Source organism: Saccopteryx bilineata, chromosome 2 (genome assembly GCF_036850765.1).
Source record: "Saccopteryx bilineata isolate mSacBil1 chromosome 2, mSacBil1_pri_phased_curated, whole genome shotgun sequence".
NCBI lineage: Eukaryota > Metazoa > Chordata > Mammalia > Chiroptera > Emballonuridae > Saccopteryx > Saccopteryx bilineata.
Window position 1 is genome coordinate 12,222,144 of NC_089491.1, and position 13,261 is coordinate 12,235,404.

At 42.1% G+C, this 13,261-nt stretch overlaps 1 protein-coding gene across 5 annotated transcripts in view; it reads right to left on the minus strand.

Moving 5' to 3' along the window:
• The window catches only part of RABGAP1 (RAB GTPase activating protein 1), a 186,017-nt gene that overhangs the window by 168,350 nt on the left and 4,406 nt on the right, over positions 1 to 13,261 (minus strand). The window contains exon 2 of one of the 5 annotated variants that reach the window (XM_066256280.1): positions 11,566 to 11,691. The gene's annotated coding sequence lies outside the window, so the exon portion shown is untranslated. Of the gene's footprint in view, positions 1 to 4,821; positions 4,878 to 5,141; positions 5,238 to 11,565; positions 11,692 to 13,261 lie in introns of those variants that run through there. The other 4 variants (XM_066256279.1, XM_066256283.1, XM_066256281.1 and 1 more) reach the window with 4 other exon arrangements.

Here is a 13,261-nt window from a genome sequence, read left to right on the forward strand (position 1 = left end):
GCACTGCATAAGATAAAAAAACTTCACAAATATTTAATTAAGTTCCACAGGTGTTTTTATGCTTATCTGAAAAGATGTTTTCTCACACTGAAAAGCAAAAAAAAAAAAAAAAAAAATTTAATTTAAAAGACTTTTTGCTAGAGAATGATTTTAGACAGAAATCACATTTTTTCAATTCAGAGAACTGAATAGGTAAGTACAATAAATAACTTTTTTCTTCTGCAGATACATTAGAGGTCTATTCTTAGACAATCGCATATCACAGCAAAAGGGATTTATGTGGCACGTTCTAACTCTTACATTACCAGAATCCATTTATCAGCATACTTCAAGGGCATATGGCAGTTTATTACCTCTACAGTAAAAATATTAAAATGATTAACTGAAGGCTCTTCCCTACACCAATATTATACAAACATCCAACATTTAATTCAATTTTCCCTTGAATGCTGCCTCTTAAAACCCTTGATGATATTTACAATATGTCCCCATAGGAAGATTCTATGTATCAATTCCTTTTCCTGAGACAAAAGGTCATCCTTAGAAAAAGGAAAACAAGACTGTAACCATAAGCTGATGGTTATAATTACCAAAATGTACAAATAATGGAAAATGGGGAAAAAGTGTTTTAAATAGTCCAATTGTTGTTAAGCCTTAAGAAGTAACATTTTGTTAAAAGTTACCACAGGAACTTGCTAATGTACCTTAAGAAATGCCAGATTTTAGTATGGAGAAGAACTTATTACCACAAAGATTAACAGATCCCAGCAGAGTAATGATTTATAAATAAAAGCTGATGTGACCTTAACTGGAGATACATACTCACGCACTAAGTCTTAAGACGTGCAAACCTCCAAATTCAGCAGCATAACCACACACTTAAGATATACATCTCATATTTTAGAGCCAAGGTATATATCCTATTTAATGTCACTCATGAACTAATAAACAAGTTTTATTTTCACTTTTTAATGAGCCATAGAAAAAGGAATTTGGCAGGAAAGTTAAGCCTTATAATACTATACTAGAACGATCTTCAAAAAATTCTCACTGTTGCCTGACCAGGCAGTGGCGCAGTGGATAGAGCATCGGACTGGGATGCCGAGGACCCAGGTTCGAGACCCCGAGGTTGCCAGTTTGAGCGCGGGCTCATCTGGTTTGAGCAAAAGCTCACCAGCTTGGACCCAAGGTCGCTGGCTCTAGCAAGGGGTTACTCAGTCTGCTGAAGGCCCATGGTCAACGCACATATGAGAAAGCAATCAATGAACAACTAAGGTGTCGCAATGAAAAACTGATGATTGATGCTTCTCATCTCTTTCCATTCCTGTCTGTCTGTCCCTATCTATCCCTCTCTCTGACTCTCTCTCTCTCTGTCTCTATTAAAAAAAAAAAATTCTCACTGTTGATACCTCAGAGTATTACACAGGTTGCTCTGGAAAGAGAAAAACTTCCTAGGCTAAATTCTATGAACTAAAGTATTCATGACTTGCAAACTGCCATATTTGGTCAGTCTTTGCACACAAAGAGAAACGTGGCTTTTAGGGTCAACAAGAATGGTTACAATGTAAGTTTAAATGTCTATCTAGTATTGTTTTGACTTATAAGCTTTCTAGAGAATAATGAGGATCATAAGAAAACTGGGGGTGGGGTGGGAGAAGCAGAACATGGTAATCAAATTATTGAAAAAAGAAACAGATGTTAAATTGACATGCTATTTTTTTTTTCACATACAGCAATAGGCATGAGTCCTTAGTTTTGGGTTTCCTTTCTTTGGGATCTAACCATGGAAAACCAACAAAACAAGGTAGCTACATACAAAGCACCCAAATGCCATGACCAACACTGATTTATGCATGTTGGTTAAATAAGCATTGAATTTCTGATATGAATTTTATATTCACTTACTTTTTATATATTTTATATTCATTTAATACACATGCTTGAAAAAGTTAATGTTATCTGATTATATTGAAAACTACAGCCCTGGCCGGTTGGCTCAGCGGTAGAGCGTCGGCCTAGCGTGCGGAGGACCAGGGTTCGATTCCCGGCCAGGGCACACAGGAGAAGCGCCCATTTGCTTCTCCACCCCTCCGCCGCGCTTTCCTCTCTGTCTCTCTCTTCCCCTCCCGCAGCCAAGGCTCCATTGGAGCAAAGATGGCCTGGGCGCTGGGGATGGCTCTGTGGCCTCTGCCTCAGGCGCTAGAGTGGCTCTGGTCGCAACATGGCGACGCCCAGAATGGGCAGAGCATCGCCCCCTGGTGGGCAGAGCGTCGCCCCTGGTGGGCGTGCCGGGTGGATCCCGGTCGGGCGCATGCGGGAGTCTGTCTGTCTCTCCCTGTTTCCAGCTTCAGAAAAATGAAAAAAAAAAAAAAAAAGAAAGAAAACTACAAAGATAACATTATGGCAAGTCCATGTCAGAACCTCGGTATACTCAACAATAGCACCAATTTAAAAGAATTATTTTCTGAAGCCTGTAGTCAAAGGTCACTTGTTAAAACAATTACTGTGAAATGATGAGAACTTCAAAGTAGGCTTTATTTTAGCTGGAAACATGCTCAATGAAAGACAATGACTTCTTTAAAAGAATCTGGGCTGTAAACTCTAGCTGGAAATATACTCAAGAAAAGACAATGGCTTCTTTAAAGAATGCGGGCTGTAAAGCTAATATATAAGGTCTACCGGAAAGTTCTGTCCGTTTTTGGAATAAAACAAAATACAAATTTTTCTTACCGTCAAACTTTATTAAATAATATAATTGCTATTATTATTGATTTCTTGCCAGCGTGAGAGCAATTAGTATATCCCGTTTTTGAAAAATGTTTTATCTTTTGTTTTTTGTGTTTCTTTTTTTTTTATTTATTCATTTTAGAGAGGAGAGAGAGAGACAGAGAGAGAGAGAGGAGAGAGAGACAGGAGGGAGGAGCTGGAAGCATCAACTCCCATATGTGCCTTGACCAGGCAAGTCAGGGTTTCAAACCAGCGACCTCAGCATTTCCAGGTCGACGCTTTATCCACTGCGCCACCACAGGTCAGGCTATGTTTTATCTTTTGATGCGAAAAACTGAACCAGTGCTTGTTTGTTATCTTCTTCATTTTTGAATTTTTTGCCCTTCAAAAAATTTTGTAAGGACAAAAGCAAGTGATAGTCGGGTGTTAAGTCAGTGGAATATGGTGGATGCGACAGACATGCTTCTGTAGCATTTCTTTCTTGTTGAAATTCGTAAAAATTACAGCGGCGTAAATGAACTTTATCAGTAGCCATGGGTACATTATGGCTTCACACATAAGACTAACGTGAATCAACTTTTAGTTAATTTGCTATGTCAGTATGTGTACATTAAGTGATAAAAATAGAGAGGCACACATGCGCCAAATAAACATGTGCTTACGTGTTGAAATTTGTTGTGATAGAAACGGACAGAACTTTCCAGTAGACCTTATATATTTGTGGAAAATCATGTCCCCCTCATGCAGATAATGTCATAATATACTTCTTACAATACACGGTAGAAAAGATAGGAAGCAGGTGTCTTCACTTTTACAGTGTCACTAAATTTCCATTTAATCCAAATTAAACACCTGTAAACAGCTAATAGAATACTATGACAAAAATGCCAAAATTCACATACAGTTGACAGGTTAACTATCCAGACAAATATACACCTTAACGCCAGGGAGTTAATTAACTGTAAACTAGGCTATAAAACTAAGAAAAGGAAGTGTACCAAAAATAGCAAGTTTAATTTTAATTACAAATTTGAGTCTACAAATGCTATGAAAGCTACTTGTGAATTAAATGTTACCAATAAATACAAATCATGGATGCAATTTTTATTTAGTGCAAACTGAGCTTTACAAAGAAAAACTATAAAGAATTCTCTCCCCTATTCATTTAATTTTTAAGTAAACCCTACTTGAAAGCTTTCAATATATATAAACCAGCACTCTCCACACACTTGAATTAAGGCCAACAGGTCCTTTGTTTAAAAAAAAATAAAGTCGAATGTGCACTTCCTTGACACCTAAGCTTTTTTCAACTACTTTTCAAACATCAGTTTAATGTGACACAGTTCAATTCACCCTCCATTGTTTTTTACTTCCTAAACAAACAAAGCAGCTGGTGACACACACACACACCGGCTCGGGACTTACTACTCCAGTTACACATATGTGAATACAGGTGTTTATTGGAATGAAAATATCAAACGAATTGTGAAACCTGTCCCTGACAGTTTTTTCCCCCCATTAATAAAAGCAACAAAAGCTCAACGACCTCATATTCAAACTGGAAAAGGATTTTGAACTAACGGAGAACTACCAGTGTGAACACTAGTATCATCACTGTTGCTTTCAAAATAAATTAAAAGAATACCCTAGTAACCCTGGTATGGAGATGCCTGTTAAAGTAGGTGCAGCTGTTAAGTCTGAAATGTTAAGGACCAAAGCACTACCAGGCAATTGACAGCGAACTCCTGGAAGTCGGGTTATCCCCAGGTTCAACACCTGAAACCCTGAAGGTTCCCGCGACTCAAGACACAACAAGGAGATACTAGGCGCAGATATTTTAAAGATGGGGCGAGTGGGATACCGGGGACACTTTAATTGCAGGCGGTGAAAATGAGATGATAAGACCAACACGAGATGGCAGAACCAACGAAATAAACTCAAGTCTTTCAAATTAGGCGCAGCCAGAAAGGCAGGCCGAGCCCGAGATCAGCCTAAATCAGACACACGCCCTGAGTGCAATAGGGAGAAACTGAGGCGGAGGGAGCGGCCGATTCCCACATTAGACCTGCCCCAAAACAAACTCAAAAGACAAACCCGCTTCGCTGGGGGGCCAGAGGGCCGGCCGTCAGTGCAGGAGTCTGAAGACCGACACCCACCCGCGACAGGGGGAACCGGTTCGGGCAGGGGCTACGGGAGCATTCCCCCCTGCGCATGCGCCCTCTCCCCTCTGCCGCAGCTCCCCCTCCCCCCAATCACAGCTCCCCTCACAACCCGGTACATCGAGGGAGCTGAGCGCAGTCTCGCCGGCCCAGCCCTGAGGGATGAGAACATAGGTTGGCTCCCGGCAGAGGCCGTCAGAGGATCCCCCCGAGCTTGGTGGAAAGGAGGTGGGTGGAGAGAAAACACGGCCCTACCCGACCAGCCGTCTCCTCCTCCGCCGCCCGCCGTTCGCCGTCCCGGAGGCCCCGTAGCCTGGGCCTCCCGAGCCGCCCTGCCCCCGTCTTCCCCGCCCCCTACTCACGTGAGAACTTCTTCCGCCCTCCGCCCGCCTCCTCCCCAGTTTTATAGGTCCGTGGTTGAGCCGCGCCGCGCCATTGGCCCAGTAAAAGGCAACGAGGGCGTACTTCCTCTTCTCGAAGCCCCACCTGGGTCTTTAGCCCACCTCCGGCGTTTGCGCTTGCGCAAAATCTGCTCTGAGGCACACAGAACATTTCCATAGTGGCTGGGCTTGGAAAGGCAGTGGCTATGTGACTACATGAGAGACTGAAAGCAGGATGGGGGGTTTGGGGGCTTGGGAAAGCAGACTGGTAAGCACCTGTTAAGCCTAAGGAGAGGTGTACTATGCTAGAGCAAAGAATCCTCTGCTCACCTTTCAAGTGGAGTGTTTTTTCAAAAGCACTCAACAATGTTATCCAACTCACCTGGCATTTATTGAGGGTGCACAGATGTGCCAAGGATTGTGATGGGTCCCAGATTATGTCCTTTGGCTTTACAACAAACACGTGAGAATATGAGTTTTCTCATTTAACAAAGGAGTCCAGCCTAAGTTATAGAGTTCAGTCTAGAAGTAAAACTTCTGACTCTCAAGTCCAAGTGGCACTGGCCAAACCATCCACATCCCTTGAAATTATTTGAGACACAATAGGACAGAAATGAACATGGCTGTATCAGTATTAATTGAAAATGCGACTGGCATTTTATTCAAAAATCATTCAAAAGTGGTATACAGAGCAATGACAATATAATGAAGTTTAAAGACTCTGTCCTGAATAAATTTACAATGTAGCTGGAAAGAAAAGCAATGATTATTAAAGGTGCTACTTAAGTCTCGATAATTTATAAAATAATTCTACCACCTTTTCCTACTCTTTTCCTTTTTTAATTCAAATAGCCTATGTTCTTTTCCTGGTGAATGATTCATTCCTAATGTTTTCCTGTGTATAATGCATCCAAATCACCCAGAGAAAAAGCTGCGCTCTGTTCAAGTCTTCTTTGTGACTTGTCTATTACATTAGACTTGCTGAACTCCCTCGGGATAATAATTTGTTCATTTTCTCCTTATACACTTACATAATAATAACACACAGCCATTTAGACATATTCAAATAATATATATAATATTAAGAAGAAAGTGAAATGCCCTGAACTCCTAACACCATGACCAAACTTTTAATATTCTGGTAACATACGCTCATGTATTTCACGATTCATATGTACATGACAAGGTATATACAGTATAATCTTAAGAAAAAAATTTAAAAGCATTAGAGAATCAGTGTAGTATGCCTTGGAGAAAAAAATATGAGATAAAAAAATAAAATCATCACTTCCCTATCCCCAATGTCAATACTTTAATATACACCCTTCTTTGTGTGTTTGACATAGTGTTTTTCAAGATGAGATCACACAGGATAGAAATATACCTTATTCAATATTACTAATTGTGAGGCAGCCCTGTTAGGCTTGCGCCTGGGGTTACCAGGTGTAAGCACTTTGCTTGATTAATGTGTGAGCACATGGCAGATGCATGTGTGCATAACCTATATAAGGCTATGGGTCAGAGGTCAGGAACCTTTTTGGTTGAGAGACCCATAAACGCCACATATTTTAAAATGTAATTCCGTGAGGGCCATACAACGACCCGTGTACATTACGCATTATCCAATAAAAATTTGGTGCTGTCCTGGAGGACAGCTGTGATTGGTCCAAACACCTGCAACCATGAACATGAGTGGTAGGAAATGGATTGTAATACATGAGAATGTTTTTTGTTGTTGTTGTCTTTTGTGTATTTTTCTGAAGTTGGAAACGGGAAGGCAGTCAGACAGACTCCCGTATGCACCCGACCGGGATCCACCCAGCATGCCCACCAGGGGGCGATGCTCAGCCCATCTGGGGCGTTGCTCTGTCGCGACCAGAGCCATTCTAGCGCCTGAGGCAGAGGCCATGGAGCCATCCTCAGCGCCCGGGCCAACTTTACTCCAATGGAGCCTTGGCTGCACGAGGGGAAGAGAGAGACAGAGAGGAAGGAGAGGGGGAGGGGTGGAGAACCAAATGGGCGCTTCTCCTGTGTGCCCTGGCCGAGAATCGAACCTGGACTCCTGCACGCCAGGCCGACACTCTACCACTGAGCCAACCAGCCAGGGCTGAGAATGTTTTATATTTTTAACATATTATTTTTTTTATTAAAGATTTGTCTGTGAGCCAGATGCAGCCATCAAAAGAGCCACATCTGGTTCGCAAGCCATAGGTTCCCGACCCTTGCTATGGGAGCTTTCGCTGGGGAGAAGTTGGGGATTGCGGATGCTCAGATTGCCTACCTGCCACTGTGAGGGGCCATTTTGTTGTTTGTTTGCCTGAGAAGTGGTTTATTTTACCCTGCCTGTGTGCTCAACTGCCATTGTGAGACTTTATTAAAAAGAATGGCTCAACGCTTTTTGGCTCTGCAGTTTCTCTGCCGTCTGCCCGAAACCAATGTGAACCTGCCTGGCCTCAGCCACCGACATTACACTAATTCAGTAAATTTTTCTCTCATCTAATTCCTAGATCATATTCAAATTTTCTATCAACCTAATAATTTTTACTGCTGAATTTCCAGAATCAGTAACGCTTCAGTAAATTTTTCTCTCATTTAATACCTACCTATGATTGAATTTTCTGTTGTCTGCAAACATTTATTTAATAGCTATTTTTCCCAAGTTAGTATCAAATCCAGGGCTACGCATTACATCTGCTTGTTATGCCCCTAAGTAATTTTTAACCTGGTCAGGCTTGACTTTAATCTGTTGATCCTTGAGATATCATTGGAAGTCATATCTCAAGAAAACAAAGCTTCTAGAAGAAGAAACTTAGTGACCTCTTGTGGAAGCAAGTTTTCGGGTACAGGCAGGGAAATTTGTACTTAAGGCGCAGTGGATAGAGCATCGGACTGGGATGCAGAAGGACCCAGGTTCGAGACCCCACGGTCGCCAGCTTGAGTGCGGGCTCATCTGGTTTGAGCAAGGCTCACCAGCTTGGACCCAAGGTTGCTGGCTCCAGCAAGGGGTTGCTCGGTCTGCTGAAGGCCCCCGGTCAAGGAACATGTGAGAAAGCAATCAATGAATGACTAAGGTGTTACAACGCGCAATGAAAAACTAATGATTGATGCTTCTCATCACTCTCCGTTCACGTCTGTCTGTCCTTGTCTATCCCTCTCTCTGACTCTGTCTCTGTCTCTGTAAAAAATAAAATAAAAAGTCAAACATTTGTGGGTAGCACATCATGGGTTATGTTTTATACTACATGGTCCATTATATTAGATGCAATGTTGACTACTAGGTTAGTGGTGACATACATACCATTTTTATCTGGGCTTCCATTTTTTAAATAGACTTTATATATATATAGTCTATCTCAATGTCCACCAATCCTATATGTCTTAACATTTTATCCAATCACAGAAAATTTTTTGTTTACAATTATGCTCACCTTTTTACGGCGTGCCGCTTTGTATCTTAGAACATATGGTTAGGGTGTATGAGTGGAATATGGGACTGGTCTGAAAGTGCTGTGGCAAACTAGAGTCAGAATGAGAAGGTCCCTGAATGCTAACACAAGGAAAATGAAGTTTAATCCATAGATATATGGGAGCCCTTATATAATAGGTTTTTAAGGACAGTGCCAATATAAGATCTGGGTTTTTCAAAAATCCATTCCCATAGGAGTACAGAAGGGAAAACGGGGATGGAGAGATGGGTCTGTACATAGAACAGTTTGGAGGCTAAGATCAGAAAGGCTTTAAGTACTGTGTTAGAAAATAGGAAAGTTGCCTGGTCAAGGCACATATGGGAGTTGATACTTCCAGCTCCTCCCCCCTTCTCTCTCTCTGTCTCTCCCCACCTCTGTCTCTCCCTCTCCTCTCTAAAATGAATAAAAAATAAAAAATAATTTGCCTGACCTGTGGTGGCGCAGTGGATAAAATGTCGACCTGGAAATGCTGAGGTCGCCGGTTCGAAACCCTGGGCTTGCCTGGTCAAGGCACATATGGGAGTTGATGCTTCCAGCTCCTCCCCCCTTCTCTCTCTCTCTCTCTCTCTGTCCTCTCTAAAAAGGAATAAATAAATAAAAAAATAAAAAAATAAAAAAAAAAAAAGAAAATAGGAAAGATGTAGGTAGAGTGCAGAGCATTTACCTGGCAGCTATAGCTGATGCAATGCTGTAAGAACACTCCAGCAAGGATAAACCTTTCCTGGCACACCCTGGAGGGAGCTCGCCCGCTATACGGAAATGACTCAGCGCTAGCCAGACAGCCTTCTGACCTTTTTTGGCCATTTGTCCTAGTATAACATCCTATTGGCTGAACCCTTGTATATAAGCTAGTTTACTTCCTGAATAAAATGGATATGTGTCACTGAACCTGGTCCGCGGAGTCGGGTCTTTGCATCTCCGTTATCCTCACCCCCGGCAGGGCTTGTCCACAGAATGAAGCCTGACCTGTGGTGGCGCAGTGGATAAAGTGTCAACCTGGAATACTGAGGTTGCCAGTTCAAAACCTAGGGCTTGCCTGGTCAAGGCACACATGGGAGTTGATGCTTCCTATTCTCCCCCCTTCTATCTGTCTCTCTCTTGCTCCCTCTCCTCTCTTTCTCAAAATGAATAAAAAATTTTTTAAAAATTAAAAAAAAAAATGGGAAAGAAAAAATATCTTTCAAGAACTACTTAAAAGAGAAATATCCTCAAGTCTATTGATTCTTTCATCTGCCTACTTAAATCTGATTTTTAACTCCTCTACTAATTTTTTTCATTTTTGTTACACTTTTCAAATACAAAATTTCATTTTTGTTTCTTTTTGAAATTTCTACCTCTTTAATGATAGTTTTAAAGTCTTTGTCAAATAGATCTGAAATCTGGACTTTCTCTGAAATAGTTTCTGTTGATATATTTTGTTCCTTTAAATGGGCCATACTGCCTGACCAGGTGGTGGCGCGGTGGATAGAGCGTCGGACTGGGATGTGGAAGGACCCAGGTTCGAGACCCCGAGGTCGCCAGCTTGAGCGCGGGCTCATCTGGCTTGAGCAAAGAGCTCACCAGCTTGGACCCAAGGTCGCTGGCTCCAGCAGGGGGTTACTCGGTCTGCTGAAGGCCCACGGTCAAGGCACATGTGAGAAAGCAATCAATGAACAACTAAGAAGTCGCAACGCGCACAACGAGAAACTGATGATTGATGCTTCTCATCTCTCTCCGTTCCTGTCTGTCTGTCCCTGTCTATCTCTGCCTCTGTAAAAAAAAAAAAAAAAAAAAAAAATGGGCCATACTTTCCAGTTTCTTTGTTTGCCTTGCAATTCTTATTGAAAATTGAACATTTGCCTGACCAGGCGCTGGTGCAGTGGATAGAGTGTTGGCCTGTGACGCAGAGGACCCCGGCTTGAAACCCCAAGATCACCAGCTTGAGCACAGGGTCAACAGGTTGAGCGCAGGGTCACTAGCTTGAGCATGGGATCATAGACATGACCTCATGGTCAATAGCTTGAGACCAAAGGTCACTGGCTTGAAGCCCAAGGTCACTGACTTGAGCCAAAGTCACTGGCTGGAGCAAGGGGTCACTGGCTCAGTTGGAGCCCCTCGGACAGGGCACATAGGAGAAAGCACTCAATGATAACTAAGGTGCCACAACAAAGAATTGATGTTTCTCATCTCTCTCCCTTCCTATCTGTCTGTCCCCCACCACCCATCACACAAAAAATAAAAGAAAAAAAGAAAAGAAAAATTAACATTTGAAATTTGTAATGTGGTAGTCAAGAAATCAGATTCCACCCCTGCTCCAGGAGTTGCTGTAGTTTTTTGTTTGTTTGTTTTAATTTTTGAAGAATGTCTCTGTGTAAGGTATCAGGATCCTCCTGAGGTGAAAGCCTGAGTTCTCAGGTTTTATCTGAACCTTCATTTTTCCCTGGTTATACATAGAGGCTACCTAATTTCCACCATCTAAGTGGTTGCTTTTGAATGTCCTAATCCTTAAATGTCTGGTTCCCAAATGATGTAAAAAAAGAAAAACAAAACAACAAAACAACAACCAAACAAGCAAAACAGGTTATGTTTCTTTAAATCTCCTGGAAACTAGTATACTTTATGTGAAACAATGACAGCAGCCTCTATGCCAGCTCCTCAGAACTGAAAAGCAAAAATCAACAATCATAACACAGAACCCCAGTATTTGAAGAACAAAGTTCTTATTTCCAATCCTGGCTAGAGCAAGTGCACTTGAAGATAAACATGGCCGCTTGCTATGGGCTGGAAGGATAGGAGATGGGGAGGTACTATCACAATGAAGGCTGACACTGACTGAAATTAACCTCAATTTACCATGTGTTCCCTTGGAAGATGCAAGTTTTCAAGTAGACTCCAGAGTTCCAAAATAGTTTCTTCGGTTTCTGCCAGGACAATTGTTGTGTAGGTAGGGAGAGGAGTTCCCTGTGTTTCATACTCCATCTGAGGGGAAGAGGGGGGGGGAAAAGAAAAAAAAACATAAGGCATAAAGATATGTAGGACACTATCAAGAGAAACAATATACCCTTGTGGGAGTCTCAGGAAAACTCAGGAGAAGAAAGAAAGGAGAGAACGAATAATTATCAAACAGTAGAAAGCCAAAGAGAAGAATCTTGGAAGCAGCGCAAGAAAGGTCACTATTCACATACAAGGGATCAACATAAAATAATCAGCCAATTTCTCATCTTAAACCCTGTAAACCAGAAAGCAGAGGATTGATAATATTCAAAGTGCTGAAGGAAAAACAAACAAACAAACCATTGACAAAGAATTCTATAGCCAGCAGAACTGTCCTTCAAAATTGAAGAAGAGCCTGACCAGGTGGTGGTGCAGTGGATAGAGCGTCAGGCTGGGACATGGAGGGCCCAGGTTCAAAACCCGAGGTCGCCAGCTTGAGTGCAGGTTCATCAGCCTGACAAAAGGTTCATCCGGCCTGAGTGTGCGGTCACTGGCTAGAAGCCCAATGTCGCTGCCTTGAGAAAGGGGTCACTCACTCTGCTTAGTACCACCCTCATATGAGAAAGCAATCAATGAACAAATAAGGTGCCACAATGAAGAACTGATGCTTCTCATTTCTCTCCCTTCAGTCTGTCTGTCCCTATCTGGCCCTCTCTCTGTTTTCCTGTCTCTCTCGGAAAAGAAATAAATAAATAAGAGGGAGAAAGGGGGGAAATGAGGGAGAAATTAATAAACTCTCTAATTTATAAAGAGCTAATGGATTTCATTACCATTAGTTACAACTGAACCTACCCTTCAAGAATGCTAAGAGGAATCCTTCAAGTTAATGTGAACAGACACTTGAGCTGGACCAGTGATAGCTCAGTGGACAGAGCGTTGACCTGAGATGCTGAGGTTAAAAACCCTGTAGTCACTGGCTTGAGCATGGGCTCACCTGGCTTGAGTCCAGGCTCATGAGCTTGAGCACGAGGTCACCAGCTTGAGCGTAGGATCATCGACATGATCCCATGGTTGCTGGCTAGACCCCAATGGTCACTGGCTTGAAGCCCAAGGTCATTGGCTTGGGCAAGGGGTTACTGGCTCGATTGGAGCACTCCCACCACCATCAAGGCACATATGAGAAGCAATCAATGAGTAAGAGTGATACAACTGTGAACTGATGCTTCTCTTTTCATCTCTCTTTCTCTCTCAATCTCTCACTAAAACAAACAAACAAACAAAAAACAACTTGAAAATAACTAGAAGCTATATGAAGAAATAAAGATCTTTCAAGAGTAATACATGGACAGGCCTGACCTGTGGTGGTGCAGTGGATCAAGCGTCAACCTGGAACACTGAGGTCGCCAGTTCAAAACCCTGGGCTTGCCCCGTCAAGGCACATATGGGAGTTGATACTTCCTGCTCCTCCCTCTGCCCATATTCCCCCATCCTCACCTCTCTAAAATGAATAAATAAAATTAAAAAAAAAAAAAACCTAAGCTTAATGTCACAGGTAATTAAAAAAATTCTTTTTTTAAAAAAAGAGTAATACATGGACAATTATAAAAGCAAGTAT